The 27353-nt window shown below is 39.1% G+C and overlaps 1 long non-coding RNA gene across 12 annotated transcripts in view; it reads right to left on the reverse strand.

The window, feature by feature from the left end:
• Positions 1-8705: 8705 nt before the first annotated feature.
• Positions 8706-27353, reverse strand: part of LOC106559841 — a 119706-nt gene continuing 101058 nt past the window's right edge. For all 12 annotated transcript variants that reach the window (XR_005371519.1, XR_005371515.1, XR_005371514.1 and 9 more), the window contains one exon: positions 8706-9758. This is a non-coding gene — a long non-coding RNA (uncharacterized LOC106559841). The remainder of the gene's footprint in view (positions 9759-27353) is intronic.

Consider the following 27353-nt stretch of genomic DNA (forward strand, 5'->3'; position numbering starts at 1 on the left):
ATCAATTTCTCTCAGGTTTTGTTTATCTAAGAATGTATTTACTTCACAGGCTGTTATCTTTCACTGAATTTACCATTCTCTTGCCAACTGCCTTTCACCACAACCTCCACTGTTTTAGAGAGTTCCCTTAGGCTCTGACTTCTCCATGTTTTACTTCAAATGAAATTAATTCCTTTTGGAAAAGACAAAAAGATACCTGTTTTATGACCTGTTTCTCTCTTCAGGCAAAATCTTTGAGATAGGGACCTCAGACTGGGGGTGGGGTGAATGGCGTGCTTCTCCCTGAGCACCTCAACTTTAGGAGCTGAGAATTTGGCAGGTACGCTCTGCAGGACCACACGGTAGATTGATCTTCTCAGCTTACCCTCTGAGCCAAGGACCCACTGCCTTACACAAAGACCTGGGAAAATCAGGGCCCCAGTGCTTTCAATGGTGCCTCATTTATGATAGAGTCTCTGTTCTAAAAGTGAGGGCGAGCAGAAGAAAGGAGCCTCCATTTCTCTGCCACACTCACTGAGAACTTATTTTCCACAACAGATAGCTAGAGGCATGGTGAGAAATGCTAACATTCTGCTCCTCACAGGAAAAAGGCCCTCTTACCAGATGCTTGGGAAAAAGAAGGCCCTATGTTCTTGGCTGCACCAGTCCAGAGTGGACTTTTCCTTTCACTGAGCTAGGAGGGAGAGGAAGAGAGGAAACTTGGTTCAAATACAGCAGACGTTCACCTTTCTTACTGCGTGTTTATAGATTTTATTGAACGGATATTTCTTCATTTGCTGTATTGTCCTTAGGATCAACATCTAAATGGTTGGTTGTTTGATTTTTTTTTTTAAATAATCTTCACCAGTTTCACTTGGGAGTAGGTCCATGAAGCTTCTCATGATATTCGTCAAAAGTTGGTCTTCCTGATAAAACCCTTTTTAACCCACATCAAAATCTATCAAACCATAAAGAGAATAATGTCCAAGAGTGCAGAAAATATACTACCCAATGTGATCATTTTATGGTTATATAGGACAATTTCATTTCTCAGGAGATACATGCTTAAGTATTTAGGTGTGACGTATCATCATAACCCAATTTACTTTCAAATGGCTCAGAAAAAATAAATGTGTGTACATGCACATACTCACAAAGAAAGAAATAATGCAAATATGGTAATTTGGTGAATCCAGGAGAAATTTATTTATTCATTGGAGTATGCTTTCAGTATATCTGTGTGATTAAAATTTCCAAAAAATAGGGGTGCCTGGGTGGCTCAGATGGTTAAGCATCTGTCTTAGACTCAGGTCATGATCCCAGGGGTCCTGGGATGGAGCCCCATGTTAGGCTCCCTACTCAGCTGGGGATCTTGCTTCTCTCTCCCTTTCCTGCTTATGCTCTCTCTCACTAACTCTTGTCACTGTCTCTCTCTCTCCCTCAAATAAATAAATAAAATAATTTAAAATTTTTTTCAAAAAATAGAAGTTGGAAAAGTAATGTTTTTAAAAATAATTGCTTGAAGATCTATCTGTATTGACTCAAAGGTTAATTAAATGTACTGCTTGAGTAAAAAAGCTGTATAATGAAATAATCACTGTATGCTTTGAAACCACTTAAACAATCAGAAACTCTGAAAATTGTTTTTAAAATTAATAGAAATATCCAAATATATCCTTAAAGGAAATTAGTATTTTAAAAAAATAACAACTCAATAATAACAGTTTTTATTTTAAACCAGATTTAGGAAATGAGGAGACAAAATAAAGAACAGTAATAACTCATGTCTTTCATGTTTTGCAGGGGAGACCAGAAATATTGTTTTGTTCCTAACTTTCATAAAATAAAAGTAGTTGAATTTTTTAGATTTCCCAACAACTGAGCCATTTCTCCTGCACTTAGGAAATCCATAGGTGGGAAGAAGAGGTCCTACTTCCCACTGCGGAAGATGTGAAGGGGAGCTGTCTGCTCAAACTGAGTCAATCATTTGCTCCTTCTCAGAACATATCATAAAGTAGGCTCCATGCCCAGCATGGAGATCAAGAAGACCTTAGCCAAAATCAAGAGTCACATGCTTAATCAACTGAGCCACCCAAGGTCCCTCCTTCCCAGAACTTTAAATCTGCAGATACTAGTACAAAGAAGAAAGGACAGTTTAAAATGTCTTATGACACCTTCTGTGTTCAAGAAAGAGATTGATAATCTTTAGCTTGTTGGATTAAGACCCTTATGACTGTGTTAAAAGAATCTCTTATTTCCTATGGCTGTGATACTGATGTAGTAAAACACAAAATATAGTTTGTACCCAAAAGCTGTAATTATAGTTATCGGTTGAATTCTTAATTTCACTATCTTTTATTTAAAAATTAAATCATTGGCACAAAGTCATGCAGTCTCAAGAATTCTAATGGTGATGTGTAAAATAAATATTTTCAAATAGGTGAACTCTATACTCTGAACCCTCCACTTCAGCAACCCTTCTCTTTGCCAGTCAAAAAACCCCCCAACTTTCTGGCTTAATCTAGCTCTGCATATATTACTTGAAAAATGGCATAGTTCCCTTGCCTTAGTTTCCCCAAGCCTTTAATAAAAATCATACCTAAGAATGTCCTTGGGATCCAATTACAAAGTCAAAATCAAGCTGAGGAGGAATTTGTTTGCTTACACACACATCCACACATATGCACATGTGCTCACACACACACACACACACACACTGCAGTGTGTATGTACCTATTTAAATTGATTCTTTTTTAAATTAGGAATATATGTGGGAATGGATTCAGACAGTATTTGGACAAAGAAGGAAAAAGACATTGGATAAGGCTGTATTTATTAATATAGTTATCATTACTGGAATTCTGTATTCTTTGTAATAGCTTGAGCTCTAACTAGTTTTATAATTATTTGTCAAGTGTGTCAACTAAATTCTAGGTTCACATATACCCTCAACAAATGAATTCTAAGGCCTCAAAAATTCCTCGGTATGATATAGAAGAAATCTGAGGACCTCAAAGGTGGGGTGCTGAAATGCCTTTATAATGGGCAACCTGCCTTTTCATTGCTTCATTATATCTCCTGAGATCTCTGAGAAGACACCCTCTTTAACTCTCAAAGTTAGAGTCCATCCTTAGGATTTTATGAATGTTGTTTCTTCCAGAGCCAGAACGAAGGTCCAGAATGGGTGGCAGAGGTTGTGATACCGCCAAGAATTATATATAATAATATGTTTGCAAAAACTTTACACATTCTCATCTGTTATCCACAAGTGTTGAAGATTTGTTTGCAAGGAAGAAGATAATCATCCTGTTAAATTGCCTTCAGGCTATTTGTCCTCCCTACACTGAATACGTAGGTAAAATAAGGTGTTACAGTATTGCCTGGTAATGGACACTATGATACAAAGCAAATAAGGATGCTCTTTCTCCATAAGGGGAGAAAAGAATACAGTTGTATCCTTTCCCAACATGTTCAATGGTCAGTTCTAAGTGGATGACTACTAAGGCTCTATGTAGACAAGATTAGCCAACTTTCAGGGTTATCCTGAAACTGGGCAAAAAATTGGACTGGGAAAGAGCCCAATTAATTCACTTGAGTATAGCTAAAGAGAAAAGAAACATAATTTTATTTACAGATTTGCTGTAATACTGTAGCCATCGGCCATGTATGGCTTTAATTCTCAAAGTAAACTAATTAGAATTAAATATAATTAAAATATTAGTTTCTCAGCTCTACTAGCCACATTTCAAGTATTCCCAGACTTCATATAGCTAATGGCTCCTGTATTCCACAGAAGAGGTACAGAGCATTTCTGCTGTTACAGAAACTTAAATTGGACAGTGCTGAGCTACAGCCATATGACCAACTAAAGAAATGAAAAATCATAACCTCTATCCATACTTCCTTGCTATGAATATATTTTAACCAAGTCCTTTTTCTTTTTCTCTCTCTTTACCCCTGTATTGCATGTAGTGTTTATCAGTGGTAATTAACTTTTTAGTTTAGTCATCATTTATAAAATGTTGAGATTATGCTAAGACTAGAGAGAACTACCCCAGACATCTGGAACATGGTGACTGGTGGAAACAGGACCTTGCGCCACTACTGAGCAGAAAAAGCCATAACTTTTCCCTCTCAAACATCTTTCAGCTCTGTGGTATGCCGGAGACTTAAGCTTAGCCCATTGTGTGTTCCCGTTGGAGACATTAATGACAAGCAAACGATGCCCGGAAGCAGATGCTGCCCAGAAATTACCTGCCAGAAGCAGCTGTAGAGTCCAATGTCCAGAGGGCAGTAGAACAGGGGACCAAGGAAGTGTGTGGTGGCAGAGTCCAGGAAGCACAGCATACCTTCTGGCAGCAGAGGCCTTCAGAGAGCTGCTGGTCCTGGGGTGTGGCCTGCCCTGTGGGCTGGCTGCCAATGGATTCTCTCTGTGGGCCTGCCCTCTTTCCCATCAGTTCCGTGAACACCTCCTTTTCCTTCTGAAAAAAATTCCTGTTCTGCCTAATTAAACCAGAGTCAGTTTCAATTGTTCACAAATAAGAACTCTGACTGAAACAAAAATTATTAATAATAGGTTAAGTATCATTTTCCAAAAACCAATGGACAAAAATTTTAAGAAGAATGTTGATCTTTCAGAACACTGGAAAAAGGTGAAAGCAAACAAAGCATAATACTCAAAATAGAAGCCATAAATCCAGAAAAAATGAGAAAGAATAAAATGTAAAATTATAAAACAAGATGACAGAGGCCAGGCCAAATGTACAAGTTATGATAATAAATTTAAATTATTTAAATTCCCCATTAAAAAAAGATTTTTAAAAAAGGATTTTTAAAATCTAGTCACATGTTGTTTAAGCTTAAAGAAACATTAAGTTGACGAGAAATGTTTTTAAAGGATAAACAAAGGCTTATCAGATAAATGAAATAAAAAAAGAGCAAGTATGGCCCTTTTTATTTCAAACAAAATTTAATATAAGGCAAAAAGGTTTCCATGGAAAAGAGGGTCATTTTATATTCATAAAAGGCAAAATCTACATAAAATCCGTAATAGCCATGAACCTTTATGCTTCATATAAAAGCATCAAATTATATAAAACAAAAATAGAATCACTGTGTAAGACTGTAAAAATATCTTTCTTCATTTTATAGATCTATTAAGGGGAAAAGACAAAGGGAGAATGAGACTGGAAGATGGAGTACATCTGACAGAATTATTAGCACAGATCTGTCCATCCAGTCCTCTTCAAATCCACCAAAATAGAAAAATAAATAATTTTTAAATAATTTACAATGGTCCTGAAAAACACATAATACAGTGTTAAATCAGTGGACCAGAAATTTTGAATAATCTTGAGAAATGGAGCATCACTGATAAGCAGAGTAAGAGAAAAAGGATAGAGAAACTCCAGCCCAAAACAACTAAGAAAAAATAAAAACTATGGACAGAAAGCAATTCTAAATACCTTAAGTTAGGTTAAAGCCAACAGAAACAAAGAAGGGACTGTGGGACAAAGATGATTAATTAGAGATGTGTCATAAAGTGCTGTGCAGGCAGCCTCCTTTCTATCTGCTTCTCAATGAGCAACAGATAAAAAAGGCTTTTGCCCAGGGCACCTGTGTGGCTCAGTCTTGAATGTCTGACTCTTGATCTTGGCTCAGGGCTTGATCTCAGGGTTGTGAGTTCAAGCCCCACACTGGACTCCATGCTGGGCATGGAGCCTACTTTCAAAAAAGATAAAAAGGTTTCTACCCCAAGATAAGCATTAAGAATTTTTCCTACACTTATGTGGAAGATCTGCAGAACACCATTTCCTAATACTGTGGCTACCAATCTTGGCTGTAAATTAGAATCAGTGGGGGAACTTTAAGACCATCCCAACACCCATGCTGCTCCCCAGACCAAATAAATCAAGATCTCTGGGGGTAGGACAAAGTCTTCAGTAGTTTATAAAGCTACACAGGGGATTCCAGTGTGCAACCAAGGTTGAGAATCACAGTCTGAGTAAAAATATTGGAAATTAAGAACAGAAGACCAAAATAATGCTAAGCTTCCACATAGACAACGATGGGAGATGGGAAAGGAAGCAGATGGGTCTGGTTTAAGTAAAAGCAATGAGCACGGTTCACTGGGAGATTTGGACCTCAGAATTCATGATTGGCTCAGTCGGTAAGTACTACCCCACCCCACCATAACTCTCAACTCCTGAGTGATGACACCCAGAAGATTATGGTCTCACACAACCTACCTGGCCACACACTCCATCTCCCTCCAAAACACCTGAATACAGGTTTCTGTTCTCAAAATCACTAATGGGGAGGGGGGGCACAGAGAAACCCAACCCACAAAAGAATCTCAAAAATACAAGCAACCAAATAAAAATCCCTGAATATTTGAGGAAAAACAATACCCATGAAAGAAAAAAGCCAAACTCAACAAATAGTCTAAAACACAAAGAAAAAGAAAAACAAAATTTTTAAAGATTTTATTTATTTATTTATGAGAGACACACAGAGAAAGAGAGACAGATACATAGGCAGAGGGAGAAGCAGGCTCCTCACAGGGAGCCCAATGTGGGACTCGATCCCAGGACTCCAGGATCACACCCTGAGCCAAAGGCAGCCACTAAACTGCTGAGCTACCCAGGCATTCCGAAAAAGAAAATTTTAAAATAAAGACAGTTAATATCCTCAGAGAAATAAGAAAAGGCTTCTATGAAATCATAACAAATGGAAATCCTCAAAATTAAAAAGATTATATTTTAAAACTCAATACATAGGCAATATTACATAATTAAGATCAAATTGAACCAAAGAATTCTTTTCATAAAGCATTAAAAAATAAACACAACCAAAAGAAGTGAAAAATATGAAATAAGGCTTGAGTTGCATGAAAAACAGATCTACAAGTTCTACAACAGCAGGTAGGGAATAAATTTATATAAAATATACAGAATTTTATAGGCATGTGGAAGGAGGTATGTATTATATTTACATACACAGAAAGAAAATGATACATGTATATACTATTATATGTATGTGTGTTATGTATTTTATTTACATAAAGAGAATGCTATATATGTATGTGTGCTATCTTATCTGTGTGTATACACACAGAAAACTTCCAGAACTGAAAATGACCCAAGTCTTCAGAATGAAATTCTTACTAAGTACCAAATGGGAAGAAAGAACAAGACTTATATCTATAAAAAAAATTCTGTGCAATTCAGAACTCTACAGATAAAGAGAAAAATCTAAAAGCTACTAGAGGGCAAAAGAAGGTTACCTACAAAGGAATAAAAATCATCTTGACTTGTTCACTAAAAATGAAAAGACAATGAAATAATGCCTTCAAATTTTGAAGAAATAATATTCTAACAGAGGGTGACGCAATAAATAATACACATAAGTGAGTAAAGTGTATAGTATGTTATAAGGAGAGAAGTAGGGGATCCTTGGGGTGGCTCAGCAGTTTAGCACCTGCCTCTGGCCCAGGGCGTGATCCAGGGATCCAGGATGGAGTCTCACATTGGGCTCCCTGCATGGAGCCTACTTCTCCCTCTGCCTGTGTCTTTGCCTCTCTCTCTCTCTCTCTCTCTCTCTCTGTGTGTGTGTGTGTGTCTATCATGAATAAATAAATAAAATCTTTAAAAAAATGTTTTAAAAAGGAGAGAAGTACTAGGGAAATAAAATAGAGCACAATTAAGGAGATTTAGAAATGCATGGGGATAAAGATGGAGGCCAGGTTGCATTACCAGAAAATGAGGTCCTGGAAGGACTCACTGACAAGGAGAGTTTAAGGCAGAAGGAAAGGAAGCATGAGAGGATTACCCAGTGGACATACAAAGAGGAGAATTGCAAAGAATACACTGTTTAAAAATGAACACTGGGGAATCCCTGGGTGGCGCAGCTGTTTGGCGCCTGCCTTTGGCCCAGGGCGTGATCCTGGAGACCTGGGATCGAATCCCACGTCGGGCTCCCTGCATGGAGCCTGCTTCTCCCTCTGCCTGTGTCTCTGCCTCTCTGTCTCTCTCTCTCTCTGTGTGTGACTATCATGAATAAATAAATAAAATCTTTAAAAAATAAAAAAATAAAAAATAAAAATGAACACTAAAATAAAAATAATGGCAGAGAAATGCGGTGAGTTTGAGGATTTGGGAGCTGACTACAACAAAAATAGGACCACAAGATGCAGTGCTGCACAACACAACAAGCTTTATTAGTTAGTTCTTGGACCAGATAATAGGAGAGGGAAAGTTTCTCTCAGCAGGAAACCTTCCAAAGTCAGTGGAGTGGGGTCAATTCCCAGAAAGGGAAGAGGGTAACAGAAACGCCAAGAGAGGGGGGAATCCAAGAGGGGCAGATGTGATTAAGTGATGCCACCCAGCAGCAAGGTGGGAGGTCTCTGGGTTACAAGAGCTCAATAGGGCATCAGCAGTTTGGCCTCTTTTAAAACTGGTTAGTCTTTTCTTTTTTTTTTTTTCTTTAATTTTTATTTATCTATGAGAGAGAGAGAGAGAGAGAGAGGCAGAGACACAGGCAGAGGGAGAAGCAGGCTCCATGCACCGGGAGCCCGACGTGGGATTCGATCCCGGGTCTCCAGGATCACGCCCTGGGCCAAAGGCAGGCGCTAAACCGCTGCGCCACCCAGGGATCCCAACGGTTAGTCTTTTCTATGGCTAGCAGACTCAGTGTAGTTTTACAGGATGTACAAAGTTGGCAGGTTGTAAATGGCTGAAAATATGCTTATTTATTTGGGCTACATTTAAAGCACTTAGATACATAAAAATTTTGAGTTGGCTTTAAATTAATAGTTCAAACCCACTGTGAAGAAGCAAACTATATGGGGGCCAATACACAAGGGACCATCATGGACTCATTTCTAAAGAACAAATATTCCCTCAGAGTCTTGCATTATCAAACCTTAAGTATAATATAGTACTCAATAAACTAAAATTGAAAGAAATGCACTGTACTCAAATATGAGAAAAATACATTATCATAGAATAGAAAAACTTTACCACAAAATAGCTTTTTATATTCCTAAGTAATTTGATATACATCAAATTAGTTTTTACCTCTCTGCATTTTAAACCATAGCATTTGTTTATACATCCACATCCCCTACTGGCCTGTAAGCCACTGAAAAGCAGCAACCATTTATAGCTCACCTCAGTACAGTAAGTATCCAAAACAAATTTCTGGCACATAATGTACACCCTATCAATATTTTTGAATGGTGGACAAGAAATGTAAAGAATAGAATTATAACATTCCAAGTCCACAAAAGAACCAAGAGTAATTCTATTATATGCCATATTTCTTTCAAGGCTGTATACTCATTGTTTGGCTTTACTGTCCTAAAACATAAAAACACCAGTCTTTTCCTACATGTCAAATATTTTAATCAACTATCAACTCAAACTTAGGAAACTAAGTTTGAAATAAACTATCAACTCAAAATTAGAAATTTATAAAGGTCAGGGATTCCAGTTTCAGCTAACTTGCCCCTCAACGTGTCTGGGTTTCAATTTGGCTTCTGTATAATTTTTTTTGTTTTTTTTCTTTCAGAAGTGCAAGATATCAAGTCATGATACAACAGCATCCAATGGCAGAAAAGAAAAGTGGAATTTCTCCATGGATCTCTTTCTTTGTCAGGAAGAAATCTCTCTCCCAGAAGACTCGAGCAGATGCCCCACCTTAGGTCTCCGTGTATAGATCCTGGTGCTGTATCACACTTCAAACCAATCACCAGCAAAATGAAACTGGCTTCTTGGGTTCTAAAAAAAAAAAAGAGGAGGGCAGGATTAGTGGTTCCAATTCCACTGAGATGGAATAAGAACATTCCACCCTATCTCACAAATTATAATAAAGATCCTTGGGCAGGATACATAAGCAAGCATCCTGGGACTATGACGACTAAATAATAGCAGGAATATTTAGGAGGGAATCAACTCCTGAAGGTGAATCCAGATGGCAGCAAATTTCCTGGCTTTTTTAAAATTTATTTGAGACAGAGAGAGAGGCAGAGACACAGGCAGAGGGGAAGCAGGCTCCTCACAGGGCGCCCAAGGCGGACTCAATCTCAGGACGGGATCACGCCCTGAGCCAAAGGCAGATGCTCAACCACTGAGCCACCCAGGTGTCTCTTTTTTTTTCCCCCTGGTTTTTTCTAATCCATATCCCCCAGCTCAGACTCTAGGGCAACCTGAATCCACTACCTGCACAGCAAGTGTGAAAGAAAAAGCTCCAAGAGAAACTCTCTCTCTCTGACTAGAAGACTGAGGACTGCCTCTGGGATAATATGAGAATACCCAATTTTTTCCTCTTTTTATTCTGCCTGCCCTGAATTAAAGCAAGCCCCAGTCCGGAAGCCACATTCTCGTACAGACTGGCCATGGCAGCAATGATGTCTGAAAGAAAATACTTCCCTTAGACCAGGAGAACAGGGATAAGGGGGTCCTGTGGTCCCACGTTTTCTTCTAAAAGTTTATAGTTTTAAGTTTTACTTTTAGATCTACGATCCACTTGACTTAATTCTGGTGTAAAATTTCCTTTTCTTGCATATGAATGACAAATGGTTCCAACACTATTTGTTCAAAAGACCATCCTTTCTCCACTGAATCACTTTTACACTTTCACCAAAATCAAATGGCCATATTTGTGTAGGTATGTTTCCAGGTCTCTAGTCTGTTTCATTATTTATGTGTCTATCCCTTCACCAATACCATGTCATATTTTTATTATTATTCGCTTTATAAGAAGTCTTAAAATCTGGTCATGAGATTTCTCTAATTTTTAGCTATTCCACATCCACTGCCTTTGCATAAGAATCAGCTTGTCTACATTTACACACACACACACACACACAAAGTCTTTCTAGGATTGATTGGTATTTCATTAAATCTACAGATCATTTGAGGGAGAAAGGACATCTTTCTATGTTGAGTCTTTCGATGATGGGTCACAGTATTCCTATTAAGGTTTTCTTTGATTTCTTCCATCAGTGTTTTATTGGCTTCAACAATAGCTTTTATACATGTTTTCTTAGATTTACACCTAAGTATTTCATTTTTTGGAGCTTTAGTAAGAGATACCATTTTTATTTCTTTTTGGTTTTTTCTTCCAAATTTTTATTTAAATCCAGCTAGTTAATACACAATGAAATATTAGTTTTGGGTGTGATTAGTGATTCATCGTCTACACACATCTGGTGCTCATAACAAGTGCCCTCCTTAATACCCATCACCTGTTTAACCCATTCCCCCCCAACACTGCCCACTCCTCTCCAGGAACACTCAGTTTCATTTTCTATACTTGAGTGTTTCTTGGTTTGCCCCCCTCTCTCTCTTTTTTTCCCCTTTGCTTATTTGTTTTATTTCTTAAATTCCACATATGAGTGCAATCACGTGGTATTTGTCTTTCTCTGACTGACTTATTTCACTTAGCATAATACTCTCTAGCTCCATCCACATCTTGGCAAATGACAAGATTTCATTCATTTTATGGCTGAATAATATTCCATTGTGTGTGTATACACCAAAATTTTTTTATTCATTCATCAATCAATAGACATTTGGGCTCTTTGAATAACTTGGCTATTGTTGATAATGCTGCTATAAAGATCAGGGTGCATATATTCCTTCGAATTAGTATTTTTATATCCTTTGGGTAAATACCTAGTAGTACAGTTGCTCAATTTTAGGGTAGTTCTATTTTTAACTCTTTGAGGAAACTCCATACTGTTTTCACAATGGCTGTACCAGTTTGCATTCACACCAAGAGAGTTCCCCCTTTCTCTGCATCCTTGCCAACACCTTTTGTTTCCTGTATTGTTAATTTGAGCCATTCTGACTTGTGTGAAGTGATATATTATTATAGTTTTGATTTGTAATTTCCCTGATGATGAATGATGTTGAGCATCTTTTCATGTGTTTGTTAGCCATCTGGATGTCTTCTTTGGAAAAATGTCTATTCATATCTTCCACCCATTTTTAATTGGATTATTTGTTTTTCGGTTGTTAAATTCTTTATAGATTTTGGATACCAACCCTTTATTAGATATGTCACTTGGAAATATCTTCTCCCACTCCGTAGGCTGCCTTTTAGTTTTGTTGATTGTTTCCTTTGCTGTGCAGAAGCTTTTTATTTTGATGTAGTCCCAATAGTTCATTTTTGCTTTTGTTTCCCTTGCCTCAGGAGACATATCTAGTAAGAAGTTGCTAAAGCCAATATCAAACAGATTACTGCCTGTGTTCCCCTCTAGGATTTTAATGGTTTCCTGTCTCACATTTAGGCCTTTAATTCATTTTGAATTTATTTTTGTGTATGATGTAAGAAAGTGGTACAGTTTTATTCTTTTGCATGTTGCTGTCCAGTTTTCCCAACATAATTGTTGAAGAGACTGTCTTTTTTCCATTGGATAACCTTTCCTGCTTTGTCAGAGATTAATTGACCATACAATTGTGGGTTTATTTCTGGGCTTTCTATTCTGTTCCATTGATCTGTGTCTGTTTTTGTGCCAGTACATACTGTCTTGAAGGTGATATCATTTTTAAACTATGGTTCCTAATTAATTGCTGCTAGTGTACAGAAATATAGTTAATTTTTGTATGTTGACTTTGTATCCTGCAATTTTTATAAACTTATTAGTTCTAGAAGCCTTTTTGCAAATTCCTTTAGATTTTATAAATAAGCATGTTATCTGCAAACAGGGACAAGATTTCTTTCTTCCTTCAGTCTATATAACTTTTATTTCTTTAAAAGAATTGCTTTATAATAATACTGGCTATGACATCTAGTACTATGAATTACAGGAGTGGTGAGACTGACATTTTTGCTTTGTTCTTGATTTTACAGATTAAGAATTCAGTCTTTCATCATCAAGAATGTTAGCTATAGGCTTTTTATACAAGCATTTTTACCTGTTACTAGCTTGCTGAGACTTTATCAAGAACAGATGAATTTTGTCAAATATTTTTTCTGCATCTATGGATATAATCATTGTGTTCTTCTTTAAATCACTAATATAGTGATTTAAAGTTGCATAGATTGATCTTTTTTTTCAGTATTGAACCAGTATTGCATGCCCAGGATAAACCCCAATTGATTATCCAGTATCATTGTTTTAAATATTGCACATTCCATTTGCTAATATTTTGGTGAGGGTAATTACATCTATTCTCATGAGGGTTTTAGTATAAAGCTCTTTTCTTGTAATATCTTTGTTTGGATTTGATATTAAGGTAATGAAGGACCCATAAAAATGAGTTGTATGTAATTGTTGAAATGGTTGGATTCAGGTCTACCATCTTGCAAACAATTTTAATCTGTTCCATCTGTTCTTTAGTTTCTCTCTCCTTTTTAGCTTTATCTTTTATTAATTAAGTATATTTTATTATTCCATTTATCCCCATTATTTTTGAGGGATTGTCCTAAGTTTTAGAATAAATATCTTTCTAAGATTTTTTTATTTGAGAGACAGAGAGTATGAGTGGTGAGGAGAATCAGCAGGAAGAGAGAGACTCTCAAGCAGACTCCTCACAGAGCACAGAGTTCAACACGGGGCTCGATCTCACAACCCTGATCATGACCTAAGCCAAAACCAAGACTCAGATGCTCAACCAACAAGCCACCCAGGTGCCCCTAAAATATACATCTTTAATTAATAAGACTCTACCTTGAAATAATACCATTTCCTGCATAGTATAAGAACATTATAATACTATAGTCCCATCCTTTTCACTATTTGTGCTATTGCTATTGTACCTTCTACACTTAAATATGCTATAATCACAGAGAACATTGTCACTATTTTTGCCTCAGACAAATTATCTTTCAGAACAAGGTTTTATCCACCTCAGCAACATTAACATCTCAGGCTGGATAATTGTTGCGTGAGGCTTTCCTGTGTGCTATAGAATATTTAGCAGTATTCCTGACCTCTACTCACTAAGTAGCAGTAGCACCACCCCAGTGTCACAACCAAAAATGTCTCCAGGTATTGCCAGTCTCTGAGGGAAAAAAAGGAAGAGGATTCCTCCCAATTGAAAACCACTGTGTTAGAGCAATTTTTAAATTTTTAAATAATAAATTTAAGTTTATCATCATTACTTCCACTTTCAATACTCATTTCTTAGCATAAGTCCAAGTTGCAGTCCTCTCTCATACTCTTTCTGCATAAAGAATATCTGTTACTACTTCTTATAGTGTAGGTCATCTGGAAATGAATTTCCTCTTGTCTGAAAAAGAAACTTTGTTTTTCCTTTATTTTTTGAAATACATTTTCAGGGGTACAGAATTAAGAACTTTTTTCAACACTTTAAAGATTTCCTCCATTATTTTCTGGCTAGCATAGTTGCTAACAAAAAGTTCACTGTAATTCTTTGTTCTTTATATCTTTGTTCTTCTGTATGTGATGTTCCTGAGACTCTTGGATCTGTGGTTTGGTTTCTATCATTCATTTTGGAAAATTCTCAGCCATTATTTCTTCAGCCATTTTTTTCTGGCCTATCTCTCTTTTCTCCTTCTTATGTGGATTCCAATTCCACATATGTTAGAATACTTGATATTGTCCAACAGCTCTTTGATGCAACAGGAAAAATTGTGATGTTCCAGATACAAATTATATAGCCCTCTCCCCAACACACACACACATTCACTTAGGGAAATTCTTTCACATTATAAGAAATATTAGTTACTTAGAAATACAAAGTAAGAGAAGAGCATGATTTTGAGGAAGGAAGGACTTCTCTCTTTATGTCATTGGATTAGAGCCAGAAAATATTAAAAGGAAAGAGTTCAGGTAAGGAGCCCAGGATGAGTAAAGCTTTAGGGTAGTCAATATTTTAATTTTTAGAAAGCAGAGCCTGAAAAAAGAATTGAAAGGCTGATCCTTTAGTTGGGAAATGAAAAACCAGAATAGTGAGAGCAAGAGGAGAAAAAGCAGTACACTGGTGAGGCAGCAGTCATGTTTGCCCAACACACTGAACTTCTCAAGAAAATACACAAACAGAAATGTCATCCTAGAGCAATCCTTAGAGGAAAGGAGGCAGGGAGAAATCCTATCTCCCATTTCTTTCTGTTCAAGTTTACATGCCGGAAGCTGACTACCCTTTTCACACACACTTCTGGGTTATGTCATCCAATCCTCCAGAGCCTCTTTAAAAACCAGGTCCCACACTCCAGAATGTATCTTCCATTCACATCTAGAAGTAGACAGGCTACTTAGCACAGGTGAGACACCAAACCATAAAGAGAAAGGAGGATGGGAGGCAATCTGAAAAGTGGACAAGGTTTATATCTAATAGGGTCTATCTGCTTGATACTTGCATTGGCTCCAGATAGAGGGTATCCAATTCCTGGCTTGACAGACCTATTTGGTTACTATTGTATTCTCCTTACCTTTCAATACAAGCTAGCCCTTCCAAATAATATTCCCCCAACCCCGAACCCTACCATGAGGTTGCCTTGTGCCAGCCTCCAGCTATAAACAACATATCACCAGTTACTTTCCTCTTCAAGGCACTAAAAGTTTTTTCCTCTAGCCAAACAAAGTTTCTAGGAGTAAAAGCTCCTGTGTTCAGGCCAGACAAAAGAACCCAAATTCTTTTTTTTTAATATTTTATTTATTTATTCATGAGAGATACAGAGAGAGAGGCAGAGACACAGGCAGAGGGAGAAGCAGACTTTCTGTGGTGAACCCAATGTGGGACTCGATCACAGGATTCCAGGATCCTGACCTGAGCCAAAGGCAGATGCTCAATCACTGAGCCACCTAGGAGTCCCTCAAATTCATATTCTAAATATTCAGATTATATATTTAATTTGACAAACATTCATTGAGCATCTACTCTATGCCAGGAACTACTCTGCATTCTAAAGAATGCAAAAGAAACAGATTTATCTTTCTCATTTCTGCTGCTTCCATTTGGTCTATTTCACCACTTCTTAGCAGACCCAAAAGAGGGGGAAATGAAAAAGATTTATTTCAGAGCAATAAGACAGCTTCTAAGAGAGTACTGAAAAAAGGTTGCAACTTTTGGTTAAAATGAGTGTCTTATTATCGTTATTTCATTGACCCCCATCTCCCTTCACCAATGGGTAATTGAAAGTAAACTGCTATACATTGATAGGAAATTATTTGTGTTAATGATCTAAAGACACTTCATCTTCACTTCAGTGTAGAAATGACTTCAGATCTAGGACTGAAGAAGAAAATAATCTTTTGAATTACCTTTAGAGAAAGAAGGGTTTAAAATACAGCTGGTTATTATTTGTTCATCCACATTACTTGCCCTAACGGAGTAATTATCAAACTACTTAGAAGAGTGAGCTATATAGTTATTTCCCAGAGTCCCTAGCTATGGAAAATATAACCCAATGCTGAAAGGGTTGTTTTACTTGATTTTGACCAAGTCACATGTACAAAGCATGTCTTGATTGTTTTAAGCCTGGTTGTCTAAATTCCTTTCAGTCAGAGATCCAAATAACAACAGTGATTCACTTGTAAAAGTGCTTTGAAGTACAGGAGCTTGAAAGCAGTGAGACCAGATGTCAAATTAGGATAGCAGGTGGCTCACAGTTCCTGACTTTCCTGCTTACAAGTTGCTGAAGAAAGTTTAAAAAAATAAAAGTCACTAAATCACAACAGCATTGGAAGCTAAGAATATCAAACAATATTCTGAGAAAGAATTATGTGTGGACTTCTAAGTGAGCAGAGACCAGCAAAACAAATAGTCATCTTGGTGGCTAATGATGAATAATGTGAATATTTAAAAATTTAGAGACCACAAATCTTCCACTAGGTAAATGACTTATTGCCTTTACTATGAGCAGGTCAAATTTCCACAAGACTCACTAGGGGTAACGAACTATCAGTTGAGATTCTAAAACTATAGAATTGAAAAGGAATTTTTTACCAGCTCTCTGGCCAATGGAAAAAATTGAGAAGCACAATCTGTGGCTCACCTGTCCTATGCCACTAGAAACTAAGGAGGCTAGTTGCATGGTCTATAGGCAACCTCTTCATGGGGTAAGTAGGGACCAGTCTTACGGAACTGGTTAGACTTACATATCAGAATCCAGCATTTGGGTGAGCACATTTTTTACTTAATAACATCTGGCATTGGTGGGTTGTCAATATTCTAAATCCTCTCTTCCTCTATAATCTATTTCTCAGATGCAGCTAAGAGAATGCCATGCTACCCAAAGGTGACAAGAACTAGACCCTTCTGGAAATAAGAAAGAGAAGGTCCTGCTCCATCAGAGTACCAACCTTTTCCAGGGACTGGGGGCTTTAGGTAAAGGAACATTAAAGTTCTGAAGAAGATGTATGTCACCTCTTACAAGGCCCACAGGGGCATGCTCTTTGAGACATACAAAGAGCAAAACCAGTGATAAGGAGACTTCGCGAGTGTGCTGGTCTGAAGACATACAGAAATGAGAGGAAAGCTTGGAGCTGGGAAATGCAAGGTCATGACAAATGTGGGGTACTTTGCCACCTATGAGAGAGTTAAAATCTGTATTGCTGGAAAGAGCCCACAATTAATTGAAGACTGGGAATATGGGAACACAGGAGTTAATAGAGTTGGGGAAAAAATGAGTAGGGAAGTTGTAAATATATGAGGTGGTCAATAGTAGAAGGAAGAGTTCCTCAGAAAAGTCCTTATGTTTGTAGTTGCCTATCACAAATTCCAAGAGAGAAGGCAATTTGTACGGCAGGTGAATAAATGTTTTTCCAACACATGGAAATATTAGTATCACAGTTAACCTATTGATGGAAGAGTTCTCTCTATGAAGTTTAAAGGAGGTAGAACCAGAACAACATGGATTGCCTAGTAATGCTAGCCAAACCGATACCTTAAATTTTCTTTTTCTTTTTTGGTTGGCTCTTTTTTCTGCCCATTCCCTTCTCCAGACAATAGGAAGTCTTGGCTATGGTTTCTGACTGGTAACAGTAGAAAGGTTCCAAATCAGTAGTTCCCAACTTTGTTGTTTTTGTGGCACATTTTTTGAATTAGATCATTTTGGCATTTAAAAAACACCAACACTAAGAAGCCAGGAATAATTATAACATAAATACTACTAGAGAATAATATCTCATACTCTTTGAAAGCATCTAGTTAGTGCACTGTTCACATGGTCACACTTCAGTACTAGGTTACTTTTTAAAAATAATCCTCTTTACAGCCAGGACCACACTGTCAGAAGGCAAAGTCCTCACATGTTCCACTAAATGCCTACTCCTACTCTGACATCAACCTGACAAGGGGCTAACATCCATGCCCCTAACTTCCAGCATGTAGCCCTATTCAAAAGCCCAGTATATGATCTGTTTAGCTCAGTGATTCACCCAATGAACAGCATCCTTTCAAGATATATCTGCAGTTGTAGCCGAAATAAGTCAATGGCTCATAATGTAACAGTTAATGCAGCACATGACTTGAGAATCTCCATCCTAAATTCACGTATTGACTTGCTCAAGCAGAAAAAGATAAAGAACTAAGCAGAAAAGAAAGAGGCTTGAGATGGTCAACAGAGATCAAGAGCCCTAGGCATTAAGGAGAAATGTTCATTCACTTGATGTACCTCCTAAAGGATTCATCTTTCTATGGTATTGGCCTGGAATCAGAAGAGGACTGCTCCAGACATGGCCATAAGACCAGACAAAATAGGGCCCCAGCTCCATGTAGCCTAGCCTAGGGCCAAGATTCTCAATAGGTATTAAAATCTAAAGCTTTAGAGTAATAATAGGGAGAGTTTCCCATGAGAACCTGCAAGAATACTAGGTAGAGGCTGATTGAGGATGATGGGATCCAGGATCCAAGCCAATCCTCCATATTTCTACCTTGTGGAAACAATTAGTATAATGTGGAAAAATTGCCAATTTAAATCTTCTGTGACAAAATGCATGGTTTACATGCTTAATAATTTCCTATGTCCATATATACATTTTTTAACCATAATCACAGCATCTAGAAGCCCTCAAAACCAAGGCTTTGTCATGAAGCAGCAGTGAAAGGAAGGATGTACTAAATTCATCTAATGTAGGTAGAACTAAAAATACAGTATTTCTTTCTTGACTTGGTAACAAGAAAAAGTTTTTTAATGCATTTAAAAATTAGTAGTTAATAACTGAAAAGATTAAAAGCAAATACATATCTTCCAAATAATACAATACATAAATGCAGATAATATATGATGCAGACAGTCAAAAACATTACACAGTGAGAAAGCAAAAAGTAGTTTTTAAGAGAAGGGGAAAGAGTCACTAAAGTAAAACATTAGGACAAAAAAAGTATAGGATGACTCAAAGTTTGTTCTTAAAAATGTTATTTATGGATGTATATATTTATATAAACATACGTATTCAGAAGAAAATAAACCAACTATTAGTCTCTAGTTGTTGGGACTATAAGTTTTATTTTCTTTCATTTTCCTATTGTCTACTATAAGCATGCATTGCATTTATAATTCAAAAAATTATCGTGGAATTTTTTTAATGATAATGGTTATAAGGTGGTATTCCCAGGATTGGGTGAGGGGGTACTCAGCTATGTGGTAGACTAGAATGAAGACTGACTTGGTGTTACAGATTGAGTATTTTTATCTCCCCCAGATCCATATGCTGAAGCCCTCGCCCCCATGGGTGTGGTAGTGTGTAAAGGTGGGAGGTAAATAATTAGGTCTAGGTGAGGTCATGAGGGTGGAGCCCCCATGATGGGATTAGTGTGATTCTCTGGGGAGGAGGAGACCCGGGCCCTCTCTCTCTGCCAGGTGAGGACACAGCAATAAGGAGTCTGTAAGACAGGAGAGGGCCCTCACTGGAACCTGACTGTGCTGCTGTCCTGATCTCAGTCTTCCCAGCCTCCAGAACCATGAGAAATAAATACCTGTGCTTAAGTCACCCAAGCAGTGGAATCTTAGTATAGCAGCCTGAGCTAAGACACTTGGCACTAGACAATCTGATACAGCGTTCAAATCGCTGCTAACGAGCTGCATGACCTGCAGGTTTCACTTCCTCTGAAAAATGCAGCACTGGACTCCCTGGTCTCTAAGCTCAGCCTGTCTCAACAGCTGAACTTTACGTTCTCCTGAAGCAAATGTGGTAAATGGTGTCCAGGGCCACGCTGTGAAGTAGATGAACCTGGTCTTCCAGAATGGCATCTGCCAGAACCACAGGCTAGAATCCTCTCCCGTGAGGAGGGCTAGTCCTCTCCTCTTTGGTGCTAGGCCAGCCGGAGGCAGAGCCACTGACAGGGAGCAATCAGAGGTGCGCCTACTGACGTTCACAATGTAGCTTAATGAGGAGACGGAGCTTCGTTCTCAAATGAAGACAGGGCACTATTTTAACAAGAATAGAGCTGTGTACCTAAAACTACACAAAACTTACTACAAAATGGCAAGTCATAGATGGAATAAAGCATCCTTGCAGTATGATTATAATGCAATGAAACAGTTTTTGAGTAATTCAGCCCTTGGACCTGAAGAGAGCTGAGTGGTCCTTCCTCTGGGGCCCTCCATACAATCCAAACTCCAGAACACTGGGTCATTGTTCTAAGCTTTGTTTGGTTTGGTTTAGTCTTCTAAGAAAAACTTTTTGGAAGTTTGGTAACTTGCAGAGCAAAAGGACTTACAGGAGAGGGACATGGGACAAGCTGAAGGAGGTCTGGCAGGCCAGAAGAGGGTGGCTGACAGCTGGTAACTGTGTGCTAGGGGTGGGGATGTACAAGGGAGCAAAGAAAAGGCAGGCTCCACCCCAGGGAAATGAGAAAAAGTGGTGCTCCGAATCACCCTGAAGTGGGTGTTGTGTTTCCAACATAAGAAGTTTGCTCCCTTCCATTTGCTCCACAAGTGTGTTATCTGAAGGCTGCCTAGAACTATCTGGAAGCCCTTTATCAGAAAAGTGACACGTGAAGGCAGGAAGTTGTGCCCTGATCCTTGAGGTACCTGAGTCAGTCCATCCCAGATTGAGAATCTGGTCACCTCCAAGGATCACAGGCTAGGCCCAGCTCTCCTCGGCTCTGACCCAGCAGATCTGGGACCACTTCCACCCTCAGGCAGTAGTAGGGCTGGTCTAGAGCCACCCACCTGGCCCAGGTGGGACCATGGTTCAGGCCTTGGGCTGATCTTGACTTGTAACTTTGAAACATTTAGACATATGGGGAATGAGACTGCACTTAGAGTCTTGCCCGCAGGCCCCACAAATCAGTGGACCTGATTTTATGTACAGCTTATATAGAAACAAGTCTAATGTCTTTGTAATTGCATCACAAGGGCTCTGCAGTGTGGTGATAAGAGTTTGTGCTTTATAAGCCTACAAGCTCCATCTTAAATCACACCCCTGGGAAAGTGTCTGCTCCCCACAATTACAAGACCCCAATGCCAGGGTGACACACCTCAGCGCATGTTCTGGGACAGTGTCCTTCCAAGATCTACGTCACTGAAGAAGAGCAGCCTGGGGGAGTTTCTTTCCTCCATTTTTTTCTCCAGCCTGTGATTAAGTATTCTCTGTCAATCTATCCTCATATTTATCTCATGGATATATAGTTCCTTTTGGCAAAGGAGCCTTTAAAAGCACCCATAGAAAAAATAAAATAAAATAAAAGCCCCAATAAAAGAGAACTTGCTAGAGTTGGATGGCTATTTCTTTATGGCTTTACACCGAATTATGCATTATCTGGGCTTCTAAATTAGGATTAGTATGACGGCCCCTGTGCTGAGAGGCAGGTGGTCCTTGTGCTGGTATTGGCCATGTGACCTTGTGCTGGCTGAGTGATCTGTACTGCTACTTACTCAAACTTTCCTGGCCTCAGTTTTCTCTTCAAATAATACTACGTTCTCTGACTGCATCAAAAGGCAGAAATGGGAGCTAAATAATGTAATGAAAGTAAGAGTATTAAATTTAATATAAAGTACTTAAATACTTGTGAAGCCTTATTATTATTACTATATACACCAGTGCTGTCCAAAAGAACTTTGTCTCTATACGTGCCGTCCAATAGAAGCCACTAGCCACAGGGTATTGGAATATTTGAAACGTGTCTAGTACAAAGGAGGAACTGAATTTTTAATTTTCTCTACTTTTACTCAACTTTAAGTTAAATTTAAATAGCCACATATAGCTAGTGGGTAGTGCAGACACAGACTGTAGTGGAATCTATTATCTGGATCCTCTCAGCATCTATTTCATATTTCTCTAGTGACAGTATTATGACGGTACTATGTATCAACCTGACTGGATTAAGGGATGTCCAGATAGCTGATTAAACAGTATTATTGAGTGTATCTGTGGAGGATGTTTCTGGAAGAGCATTGGAACTGGTGAACTGCGTAAGCAGAAGACCCATACCAGTGTAGGTGGGCACCACCTAATCCATTGAAGTCCCAAACAGGATAAAAAGGAAGGGTGAATTTGCTCTCTCTGCTTGAGCTGTCCTTCCATCTTCTCTTGCCTTCAGACATCATTGTTCCTGGTTCTCAGGCCTTCAGATCAAACCTGGACTCATACTATCAGCCCCCTAATTATCCCCCTAATTACATTGCTAGTTATTCTTGTTCTTTAGCTTACAGACAGCAGATTGTGGAACTGCTTGACCTCCATAACCAGGAACCAATTCATAGAATAAATCTCCTCCTACAGATCTACATATCTCTAACTGTGTCTATCCTACTGGCTCTGTTTCTTTAGAGAACACTAAGTGTCCAGGTATCCTTTGCACAGATTACCGTTCATTCACTGGGTGTGGTCAATCATCCTGTCTTGCTCTAGACAACTGCACATGGCCCAAATGAAGCCAGAGATCATCTGTCAGGACTCAGAATTTTGAGGGAAGTTTTGCAAATATGGAGAGAAAAACAAAAGGGATTAGAGTTGATTCAACCGAGTAGAACTGGTACCTCTGAGACCCTTAATTCACTCCTACTACCTTGTTTTCCTGGACTTCCCACTGCCTCCAAAGGACAATTCTTCAACTACTGCTTCTCTGTGGGCCACCCCAGATTGTGCCAATTAAGTTAGCTCCCATTGCTTACAACCTAACCAATATGTATGACAACATAATTTTGAAGTATTGATTTCTTTTTTTTTTAAGATTTTATTTATTTATTTATTCATGAGAGACACACAGAGAGAGGCAGAGACACAGGCAGAGGGAGAAGAGGCTCCATGCAGGGAGCCCGATGTGGGACTTGATCCCAGGACTCCAGGATCACACCCTGGGCTGAAGGCAGGCACTCAACCGCTGAGCCACCCAGGCTTCCCTGAAGTATTGATTTCTAAGCAAATATCAGGCGAATTCAAAGAGCATGTTTCATAGCTCTTGCAAGATTCTTTGAAGGTGAGGAATCTCTAGATTTATTCCACTGCATCCAAATAACTATTTAAGATGTTTGTTTTGACTTTTAATATGAAAAATGCCTCTTAGAGTAAAAATGTATAGAGAAGATGGTAGGAAAAATCTACACCCAGGTATCTTTGGGTCTTCTATCCAGGCAAGAAGCAGGTGTGCATCAAGCCCTGTATATAATGTTCCCTCAAGGAGAGGGGTGTAAAGAGGCCAAGACAGGAGGTGCTAACAAATGGGGCCATGTCCACATTATCATTTGTCATTTCCCTGTGAGGGCCAATGATTTCCTGCCCCTTTCCTCCCTTTCCTTCTTTAATCCCATCATATCTTTGTTCAAAACCTTCCAATAGCATCCCATCATACTCAGAGTAAAAATGTAAATTTTTAAAAAGGCATAGAAGGCCCTATGAGTTTGACCTGGCTTACCATATATATTCCAAGATTCCTCTCTGACTCCAGCCCCTTTTATTCTGACCCTCGCTCAGCTACTTCAGCCACATGCACCTCCTTTGCTACCCATCTAACATGATGGTAGGATCTCAGGATATGCCACCCCCAGAATATGCTGCACTGGCATATTGAGCTGTAGGCACCTGAAAAACAGTAAGTGCAGGAAGAGACTTTCTCTGAGCTTGGCTTCCAAAAGGAACTCACTTAGCAAAAATCATCTCCTGAGGAGTCTCATCACAGGTGAGGAGACTACACGTCAACACTACACCTAGATAAGTTTTGTCACAAACTCATACCTCCCACCTATTTTCTTCCAGGACCCCATTCATTTTCCTAAATATCACTGACTCTCCCCTAAAAGATCTATATTCTCTCCCATCCCCTTCCCTATTAAAATGATATTTAAGCCTGAATTCTCAAGTCACCTCTTTGTTTACTCATTTTTCCTGGGTTCTGCTTGTTTTTCTCTTGCTAATCTGTTTTATGATAGACGTTTCAGCCAAGAACTCAGAAGGGTAGTGGGAAAATTATTTCCCCCTCCCCCCAAAGGCATGTTCCTGCCTCAGGGACTTGTATCTGCTGCTCCTCTACCTGGAATGTTTCCCCCTAGATACCTTCAGGGCTCCCTCGCCCACTTAGGTCACCTTCTTGGTGAGCCCACCTTGCCCAGCCTTTTTAAAATAGGAACCCTTCCCCAGGCCCATACCTCCTAGTCCCCCTCTGTGCTATATTGTTCTCCATAGTACTCACGATCATCAAGCACACTGTAAACTTATGCATCCTATGAGCAGTCTCCCTGCCATTAGAATAGAAACTTCATGAAGGCATAGAAGTTTGTGATGTTTACACATTGCAACTCAGAGCAGTGCCTAGAACATAATAAATGCTCAATAAATATATTTGGAATGAACAAATCTTTTCAACCTATAGCAATACACTTTCTGTTCTTATTTTCCTCTTTCTCTATTTCTTCTGTTCAACAACTTCTGTCTGGGGCAGCCCGGGTGGCTCAGCAATTTAGTGCTGACTTCAACCCAGAGCATGATCCTGGAAACCCGGGATCGACTCCCATGTCAGGCTCCCTGCATAGAGCCTGCTTCTCCCTCTGCTTGTGTCTCTGCCTCTCTCTCTCTCTTTCTCATGAATAAATAAAATCTTTAAAAAAAAAAACGAAACTTCTGTCCAATCAACTGATCACCCTGTTTTAAACTGCTTTAGTTGGGATCCCTGGGTGGCGCAGCAGTTTAGCGCCTGCCTTTGGCCCAGGGCACGATCCTGGAGACCCAGGATCGAATCCCACGTCGGGCTCCCGGTGCATGGAGCCTGCTTCTCCCTCTGCCTGTCTCTCTCTCTCTCTCTCTGTGTGACTATCATAAATAAATAAATAAACTGCTTTAGTCTACATTAAAATAAAATACCTTTATGTTGTTTAACATAATAAATATTTCTTGATTTCCCTACTATTTAATAATAGTATTAGGTCCTTTTCTAGGGACAAAGCTGTAGCAGCCACAGTTAGTGCCTCAGCCCGTAACCAATGTATCAGCCCATAGTTAGTGCCTTGACCCAGACGAGTTCAGCTGCAGATGTGGGCCAATGATTCCTCACCTGCTGACAGCTTCCAATCTCTATTTAGCTCCTGGGTCTCCTCAGCCAAAGGGCTTTCTCTGACTTCAAGAGAACCTACCCTAATCCACTCAACCAGAAGTGTGGGATCATCATGGCTGGAAGCAACCTTCACCCAACGGTAGGCTGAAATGAATAGATCAATGTTCCAGGCTCCAATTCAAGGGACACACAATTTGAGGGCCCCAGAGGGACTTAGACCCAACTACCTACAGTAGAAATACACCTATTACTATGCCTTTAATGGACTGTCTGTCTTTTCTACCTCACTCTGTCATTTCCTCACTTGTGTTTTTTGAGTTCATCTTCAAACTCAACTACCTGCACATAAGACCTGGTCTTAGGCTCTCAGGAGTAGAGAAGGGGAAGGTAAAACCTGGTCATTTGCTGTCTTCAGTTAAACTAGAAGATCCATAGGTCCTAAGAAGTACCAAGGCCCCTTTTGCTAAGCAGGAGACTCATGTTTCCTGCACTAGAAAGCCGCTTAGGACTTGAGAAGCAGCTGAACATCAGTCCTGGGGCGGTTTCCTGGGTAGTCCTGCAGCAAATTTGCCAAACACTTACTGTATTTATCGTTTTAGCTGAATGGAAAATTCTAGGCCAGAGAGAAGAATTCAAAGTACCTAATTGTAGCTATTCTTAGCAAATGCTATGGCTCCAGACATGCCTGACATCCCACCATGGCCTTCTCCTCCTCCTCCTTCACACTGTCAGTTTCTCCTTTGCTTGTTCTCACACTTTCATTCTTCCCTTAGAAAAGTAGGGTCAGGAGCGATGCACAGACTGAGAATATTTCCTTAACTTCTCATGGCTGCAGAGGAGAATGATCCCCAAAAGCATCGGTGGCTTGATCATGATTTATGCCTGAGGTGGACCGCATGTCAGCTTAGCAAAGAGAACAACAACAAAATCATTCAAAGCACATCCAAGTAGAATTTGCCAGAAATGACATAACACTGGATGACGTCAAGCCCAGCACCCATAAGTGCAGTGGCTTCCATCTACAAAATGCAGCTAAGACTGATCAATCATCCTACCACAGATCATAAATCCAAATTGTAATTAACATGCAAAAGAGAAGAAGCTATCTTACCAGTAATCTCAACAAAAAACTGCTTTTACTTAGGGTTTATTCTTTTATCTTTTTTGGTCCACTGCCATTCTGAGTAGATAAAAACATAGGTTTGAGTTGTGCTTTTTGGTTTGTTTCGGGTACTTTGACATTTGCTTTTTTTCTCTTTATTTTTTAGCTTCATCCAGTACAACTTGGAGGTAAAAAGGGGGAGAGTTAAAAGGCTCAATGCATCAGAAATCCAAGATCTGACTCAAAAAAGTCATTCTGATGAGTAGTTTTCAAACAATGGTCCAGGAGTCCTAGGGCTCTGACAAGGCATCTCATGGCCACTGCGAACCAGGAAGGGAAGGATCTGGACCCCCTGCCTGCTCTACCAGACCATTTCTATTTGATGCATCAGAACTCTGGAAAGAGTTTGGATTCTGTTTGAGAAAGAAAAAAAAATCCCACTGCTAACATTAAATTTGAAAAAGTTATCTTATATTTTTATACCACCCTTATATTTTCATTGAGTGATAATTAAGGAAAAATTGCTTCTCCGTTTGCTGTACTGGGGAATCTAAGCTTTTCAAATGTATCCTGGTTTGCTAAGAAAAGTACGCATTTTTGGCAGTTTTCATTGTTTGCTAGTTAGTTGGCTTTCCTTATGAAGATATCTCCTCTTCCCGTTTTCAGGAAATTCTCCCACTCCATTGCACGCAGAATTAGTTGGTAGGACAAAGTGCCCTGATTTCCTCAATGAAAGCTAAAGGAAGGAATCTTCCTTCTTCCCCCACCCCTGGTGACCACATGTGACATGGGTTCACCCAGTTAGGTGCAGAGATAGTTTCTGTTGCTCACAATCAAGAACCAAGCTGAAGCATTCTAGGTATAAA

Source organism: Canis lupus, chromosome 16 (assembly GCF_011100685.1).
Source record: "Canis lupus familiaris isolate Mischka breed German Shepherd chromosome 16, alternate assembly UU_Cfam_GSD_1.0, whole genome shotgun sequence".
Classification (NCBI taxonomy): Eukaryota; Metazoa; Chordata; class Mammalia; order Carnivora; family Canidae; genus Canis; species Canis lupus.